Below are 8658 nucleotides of genomic sequence, written 5' to 3'. Positions count from 1 at the left end.
ACTATTTCTCTTAGCAGAAGCATCAAAATGATTGGGATGGGCCCTTAAATGGGTTAAGTTCCTGCTTGCTTAGCAAGATACTGTAAAATAAAATAGAGAAAGAGGACCATGGCATTTAAATAAACATGACTAAAACTACACTAGCTAATGCAGCTAATATGATAAGTATGCTAGTATTTGCAGAGTGTGGTTGTAATTGACTCAGTATTAACTAAAATTATACAGAAACCATGTATGATCCAAGTATTGTCCCAAATAATAAATATATCAATATATTACACAATTATAAATTATTTAGCTTAATTGATTATTTAATTAATATCATTCCTGTACAAAGATAACAAACTCACTGAGAGGGAAATTGTGAAAACCATACCTTCAACAATAGCATGAAAAACAAAAAATACATATGAATAATAAAGGAGTGAAAAATCTTTACATTGAAAAGTACAGTACTTTGAAAAAGGAACTAGAAGAGGATAACAGCAAATGGAAAGATACACCTTACTCTTGTGTAGGAAAAAAACAGCATAGTGAAAATGGCCATATTCCTAAAATTGCTGTACAGTTATAATACAATCCCAATCAAAATCCCAATATCATACCTCAGAGAATTAGAAAAACAATCTTAAAAATTTACTTAGAACCAAAAGAGATTCAGAATAGAAAACAAATTATTGGCAACAAAGACAAGGCACAGAGTATCAAAATCACTGACTTGAAATTATCCCACAGAGCTACTATGATATAAACAGACATGAGACAAAAAAGCAGACATGATGATCAAGTAAGAGATTAGAAGATTCAGAAACAACTACAAACAAAATCAGCTTTATCTTCACTAAGGGGAGCAAGCACATTCACAGGTTGAAAGACAGCCTCTTTAATAAATGGTGTGGGTGAAACTGACTTTCCATATGCCAGTTGTAAAAACTGAACCCATGTCTTTCATCATGCACTAAACTAAAACCAAAATGAATGAAAGATCTATATATTAAAACAGAAACACTAAATCTTCTGGAAGAGAGACTAGGGAAAACTCTTGAGAACATGGTTGTAGGCAAATACTTTAAGAAAAAAAAATTCATCAGAAATATTACGAAGAACATCTAGGATCTCATTTATTAAAAGTATTCTGCACAGCAAAAAAATCGCTAACACAGTGAACAGGCAAGGAGGAATACATAATATCTAGAATACATAATGAACTAAAAAAAATTAGACACCCCACACAAATTTAAAAACCCAATCCAAAAATACATCTTAGAAATATGCATTTCTCAGATGAAGAAGTATAAATGGTAAATAAATCAATGAACAAATGTTCAACCTCACTGGTCATTTGAGAGAGTTAAATTTTAAAAAACCACTGAAAATGAATCTTATCCACCAAAGACAGCCCATTATCAAGAAATTTACCAATAACAAATGCTGGCAGAACAATGGAAAAAAATAAATCCTTTTCCATTATTGATGAGAGTATTTGCTGGTGCAACCATTATGGAAAACACTGTGCAGATTCCTCAAAAACCTAAAACAAGAAGTTCCACTTGACACAGATATTTCCCTTCTTAGTTTCATCCTGAAAGTATTAAAAGTATCATATCACAACAATATATGGACACCCATGTTTATATATGGGTACAGGTGGTAATAGCTAAATCTTGGGAACAATCCTATGGCTATCAATCAATGAATGGATAAGTAAGATTTTTCTATACAATGGAGTATTACTTAGAAAGACAAAATTGAGATGTTCCTAGGAAGTGGATTCAACTTAAGACCATACTGTTAAATAAAATAAACACACATGTTTAAACATCTCATTCTCTGATCTGAGAGACTGAAAATGTAAATGAAGAACATATAAAAAATATACTGTGAAATATAAAGAAAATGTTCAAGTGGGAAGGAAAACTGTGGAAGAAGAATAAGGAAGAGAAAAATGAAAAGAAAACAAAGAAAGAAAAGATGGAGCTCACCATCTGAGAAATGAGGCAGACTTGGGGGGAGGGTGCTTCAGTGGGCCCTGGCAAGGTCCTAGGGGCTCTGTCCCATGTGCTACCAATAGGGAATCTCAGTGATTGTGCCGGCGCCTGGTCCCACTGTCTGAGAACTGAGGCAGACCTCATACAACTGTAGGGTCATGGTGAATCCTGACCATGCCCACCACCTGTGTAGAAGACCTACTGAGGTAGGCTATTTACCCTACCAGCAGCAAGAGTCTTGATGAATCCTACCTTGCTTTTCCCAAATTATAGTAGGAACCTTATTGACCAACACCCTGCAACTCTCCCATTACTTCTGACTAAATTCAGGTGCTTATTGGGGGTTCAAAAATGGCAAAACAAAGGATCAAAAGGCAATCCCAGTCCTCAAAGCCCACCTAGAATAAATCCAGGAGACAAGGACATAAAAGAATATGAAAGTCATACATCTGAAATTTTTTAAATGATAGCATCTGAAAGAAAAACAAAAAACCCAAGGGTATCAGACTATAGAAGAAATAAGATCAGAAATAATATCTCAAGTGAAAAAAATGAAAATAATCATGAAGAAATTGTTCATTACATCTAAAGAAGATATTGGTAAAAAAAAAAATAAAGTGGAACAGAAAAGTGATGGAAACATTGAATGAAATATTCAGGAATAAATTCAAACAAATATCTAGGAAATTAAGAATTCCACTGAAAGCTGGCAAATCGGCTTGAATGAAACCAAAGATAGACTTTCAGACCTTGAAGACAGTAGTACATGTAATGAAGTTGAAAACTCTTAAAACTAGCAAGGAAACAGTAAAGAAGAATTAAGTAGCTACAAAATGATGCAAACAACAATATAAGAATAATAGGTGTGAAGAGAAAAGGCAGGAGACAATACAAATGACATAAAATGACTATTTTTAGAACTACTAGAAGAAATTTTCCCAAACATGAGAAAAGAATATGATATATGGAACTCCAAATAGTCATAATAAAAATAAATCTGTCCCTACACATATAATAGTCAAGATGCTAGAAATACAGCACACACACACACACACACACACACACACAGAATATCAAAAACTGTAAGAGAAGAAACAAAATCTACAATGGAAAACTCATCAGACTTATGTAAGATTTCTCAACACTTACCCTCAAATGAAGAAGAGCTTAGAGTGAACTATTTCAGGTCCTAAAAGAAAATATCTTACAATGCAGATTGATGTACATACCAAATTATCTATCAAATTCAATGGTGAGATGAAATTCTTCCAAGACAAAGAACAACAGAAGAAGGGCCAGCCAAATAGCTCAGCAGAATAAAGCATGTGCAAGAAGGCACATGGAAAAGGGGGTTCGATCCAGGGGCCTGAGGTACCAGCACCACCCCTGGAGTATGCTAAAATAGCAATTGAAACTGGGTGTGGTGGTGCATGCCTGTAATCCCAGATCTTGCAAGGTTGTAAACAGGTGGATCACTATGAGTCTGATCTAGCAGTGAGATCCTGAAAACCCTGTAGACCCTTCCCTAAAAATACCAAAAATAAAAATGAACAACAAAAGAAATTAATGACCAAAAAAGCATACCTACAAAGAGTACTGACAGATAATCTAGAAAGAAACAAAAATGACCACAGTTTTCCTAACAGCAAAAAGGAAGCACCAAACAGAGAAAGCAATTAAACAGAGGGGAAAAGTACAGAACCTATAGTAGGAAAACAACATGACAAAGATAAGCCAATACATATCAGTTATAACATCAATGTAAATGGCCTCAATTCACCAATTAAAAGAAACAGACTAACAAAGTGGATTAAGAAACAAAATCATACAGTTTCCAACATACAAGAAACACAGTTAACTGAAAAGGAAATTCACAGTCTAAAAGTCAATGGATGAAAAACATTTCTCCATGCCACAGGAAATCAGAAAAAAACAAGGGTAGCTCTCCTCATTGCTGAGAATATCAACTTCAAACTGAAAATCATTCAAAGAGTTAAAGAAGGTCATTACACACTTGTTCAGGAAGAACTGCAAGAGGAAGAGATAACAATCATAAATATACATGCACCTTATGTAGAATCACGCACTTACACAAGAAAAATTTTAACACACATGAAAAATCAAATAAGCAATAATAAAATTGTAATGGGGGACTTTAACACATCACTGTTACAAAGAGATAGATCAACTAGGGATAAAAAAAATCTACAAAGGACTATCAGAACTACAATAAACATGTGAAGGAATAGATTTAGTAGACCTTAACACTGCTTCACCCAAGAAAACCCAGAATGCCCATTGTTCTCAGCTACCTGCAAGACGTTCTGCAGAACATACCATATACTAGCACAGAGAGCATGATTAAGTAAATGCAAAGGAATTGAAACTATCCCATGCATATTATTTGACTATATTACATGAAACTGGAAATTACTAATGGCAAAAATAGCAAAAACTCCACAAACACCTGAAAGTTAATTAATAGTCTCCTGAACAATCAAGGGGTCTCAGACAAAATTAAAGAGGGAATTGGAAAACATTTACAATCAAACAAAATGTAGATACAACTTACTGCAACCTGTGGGATACAATAAAAGCTGGATTAAGAGGAAAATTTAGAGCAGTGAACACACAGAGAAAAACAGAATAAGCCCAAATAAATGATCTTATGCTGAACCTCAGGCTCCTAGAAAAAGAAGAGCAAGTCAAGTCCAAAGACAAAAGAAGGAAAGAAATGATGAAGATTAGAATGGAAATTAATGCAGTGGAGATGAGGAAATCAATACAAGGAATAAATTAATCAAAGAGTTGGTTCTTTGAAAGATTAAGTAAAATTGATAAAACCCTAGCCAGCCTTGTGAAAAAAAAGGAAAAAAAAATCATGCAATAAGGAATGAAAAATTCAAAATCCTTACATACCCTAGTGAAATTAGGAAGATCATCAATATCTGCTTACAAAATCTTTACTCTCATAGGATGGAAAAAACAGAAAATGCCCATATTCCTAAATTCATATGAATTTCCAAAGCAGATTAAAGAAGACATACAAACCTTGAGTAACCCAATTATAGGAAAGGAGTTTAAACATTTAATAAAAAGCCTACCAACACAGAAAAGCTTAGGTCCTGATGGATTCACAGCTGAATTCTACAAGAAATTTAGAGAAGACTTAATGACAACTTCTCTGAAACTCTCCAATGAAATTGAAAAGAAGCCAATTATCCCAAACTCATTCCTGGAGTCAAGCATTATTCTGATACCAAAGACAGAGAAAGTGTCAACACAAAAGAACAACTACCAGCCAAAGTATAAAACAGAATACATCAAATCAAGATTGTACAGCATAACTAAATGAGATTCATCACAGGAATGCAGGGATGGTTCAATATGAACAAATCCATAACTTCAACACTGCACATCAACAGAGCTAAAGACAAAAACTACATGATCATCTCAATAGATGCACAAGAAGCTTTTGACAAAGTGCAACACTCATTGATGATACAAACCCTGTAGAAAATAAGAATAGATGATTTATATATCAACCTGATCAAAGCCACCTGTGAAACCCCAACAGTAAACATCATACTAAATGGGCAAAAACTGAAAGCCTGCAATTTAAAATCAGGAGCAAGACAAGGATATCCACTGACAACAATACTATTCCATACAGTTCTCAAAACATTAGCCAGACAATTTGGACAATAGAGAGAAATAAAAAGAATAATGATACAGATGAAGACATGAAATTATTGTTTGCATATTACATGACACTCAACATAGAAAACCCCCAAATCTCCACCAAGAGACTTGTAGATGTAATAATCCAATTCAGTAGCATAGCAGGATACAAAGTCAACAATTGAAAATCAATAGCATTTTTACAAATGGAAAATGAATGCACCCAGATAGAAATTATGGAAACCGTACCTTTCCTGATAACAGTAAAAAAACACAATATTTAGAAATCAATCTCACCAAAAAACAAAAAGAGTTATGCAGTGAAAATTATAGTACTCTGAGAAAGGTGATCAGAAGAGTTCAGAAAAAGGAAAGATATTCATTGCTCCTGGATAGGAAGAACCAACAATTTTGAAAATAGCCATACTTCCAAAATTGTTATAAAGATTCAATATAATTCCAATTAAAATACCATTATTATACCTCACAGATCTAAGAAAAACATTTCTAAAACTCATTCAGAACCAGAAAATAGGGGCTGGGGAGATGGCTCAGTGGAATAAGTGCTTCCCTGGCAAGCACAAGGGCCTAAATTCAATCCCTGGTTCCATCAAAAAAAGAAAAAAAAAAAATAGAACCAGAAAATATACAGAATATCTAAAGCAAGCCTGGGAAACAAAGTCAAGGCAGAAGGCATCATAATCCCTGACCTGAAATTATACTACCTAGCTACTCTGATAAAATCAGCATTGTTCTAGAGTAAAAACAAATGTGAGGCTCAATGAAACAGAAGAGAAGATGTAAAGACAATTACAAGAACACTCATCCACCTTATTTTCTACAAAGTGGACAAACATGTTCATAGTAAGAAAGCCTCTTTAATAAATGTTTGAGGGCCAGCCAGATAACTCGGTGTATTAAAGCACTTGCTTAGGCAGGTGAAGGGACCAGAGTTTGATCCCCAGCATGCTATGCTAGCCCCACCCCCAAGAAATGCTGAGACAGTGATTGAGACTGGACATGGTGGCAGGCACATGTAATCCCAGCTCCTGGGAGACTGAAAACAGGAGGGTCACTATGAGTCTGATCTGTGTAGTGAGACCCAGTAGACGCTGTACTAAATACATAAAAATAAATAAATAAATAAATGTTGGAAAAACTGGCTTTCCACATGCTGAAAGCTAAAATAACATCAATGTCTATCACCATGCATTAAACTAAAGTCAAATGGATCAAAGATTTAAACATTAAAACAGCAATACTACAGACAATATGCAACGTATCAATTACTGTAACTGTCCTACTAACATGTTTTGAAACTCATTGCTATTTCTTTCTCATTAAACTTAATAAAACATAAAACGGCAACACCAAATTTCTTGTGGCAGAAGTTATATAGAAAGTTGATGAACAAAAGTCCAACCACATGCCAATACTTCAAAGAATCAACATTTGTGATCTTTTATTTTTGAAAGTTTCTGCACTTCAATAGGAACCATTAAGAGTAAAAAGATACCCATGAGATGGAAAAGAAAGTATAGCCAATGGCCTTTCTAAACAAAGTCTTCTACTTAGAAGAATACGTACAGAATTTTTAAAAAATCAGGCGCACTATATTCAAAAAGCCAATCCAAAAATGGGCATATGAAATGAATAAACATTTCTCAGATGACAAAATACAAATAGAAAATAGACATATGAAAAAATGTCCATCATCATTGGTCATTCTAAAAATATAAATTAAAACAACATTGACATTCTCACCTTGAGAGAGAATGATTATCAAGATGTCAACCAACGAAAAATGCTGGAGGGGCTGTGGGGAAAATGTTACCCTTCTTCCCTATTTGTGGGAATGAAAATTTGTACAACCACAGTGGAGATGAGTGTGTACATTCATCAAAAATCTAAGATTGGCTCCGCCCTTTCCTCTCGCACCTTCTCCCGGCCCGCGCCCCCGCAGCGGGCGCCCACCCGCTCGCTCCACCGGCAGGAACGCTGTCCGCGGCGGCGACCCGAGTGGGCCGGGCTGGGGATGGCGCTGCAGGACCTGGCCCAGCAGGGAGTGGCCATGTTCGGGTTCGTCCTCTTCATGGTGTTGTGGCTGATGCATTTCATGGCCATCATCTACACCCGATTACACCTCAACAAGAAGGCAACAGATAAACAGCCATACAGCAAGCTGCCAGGTGTGTCCCTTCTGAAACCACTGACAGGGGTAGACCCTAATCTAATCAACGACTTGGAGACATTCTTTGAATTGGATTATCCCAAATATGAAGTACTCCTTTGTGTACAAGATCATGATGATCCAGCCATTGATGTGTGTAAGAAGCTGCTTGGAAAATACCCAAATGTTGATGCTAGATTATTTATAGGTGGCAAGAAGCTTAGCATTAATCCTAAAATTAACAATTGAATGCCAGGATATGAAGTTGCAAAATATGACCTTATATGGATTTATGATAGTGGAATAAGAGTCATTCCAGACACACTAACTGACATAGTTAATCAAATGACAGAAAAAGTAGGCTTGGTTCATGGGCTGACATATGTAGCAGACAGACAGGGCTTTGCTGCTACGTTAGAACAGGTGTATTTTGGAACTTCGCATCCAAGGTCCTATATCTCTGCCTATGTAACAGGTTTCAAATGTGTACAGGCATGTCTTGTTTAATGAGAAAGGATTGTTAGATCAAGCAGGAGGGCTCACAGCTTTTGTGCTGTACATTGCTGAAGATTGCTTTATGGCCAAAGCAGTAGCTGAGCGAGGGTGGAGGTTTGCAATGTCCACTCAAGTTGCAGTGCAAAACTCTGGTTCGTACTCAGTTTCTCAGTTTCAATCCAGAATGATCAGGTGGACAAACTGCGAATTAACATGCTTCCTGCCACAATCATTTGTGAGCCAATTTCAGAATGTTTTGTTGCCAGTTTAACTATTGGATGGGCAGCCCACCACGTATTCAGATGGGATAGCATGGTATTTTTC

General features: G+C 35.7%; 1 pseudogene; it reads left to right on the top strand.

The window, feature by feature from the left end:
• The first annotated feature begins 7712 nt into the window (after nucleotides 1-7712).
• Nucleotides 7713-8346, top strand: LOC101563128 (annotated as a pseudogene).
• Nucleotides 8347-8658: the final 312 nt, after the last annotated feature.

The sequence above is a fragment of the Octodon degus genome, unplaced genomic scaffold, assembly GCF_000260255.1.
Source record: "Octodon degus isolate 3935 unplaced genomic scaffold, OctDeg1.0 scaffold00473, whole genome shotgun sequence".
Classification (NCBI taxonomy): Eukaryota; Metazoa; Chordata; class Mammalia; order Rodentia; family Octodontidae; genus Octodon; species Octodon degus.
Note: the sequence above shows the minus strand (reverse complement) of the source record. Positions and strands in the feature narration are given on the sequence as shown.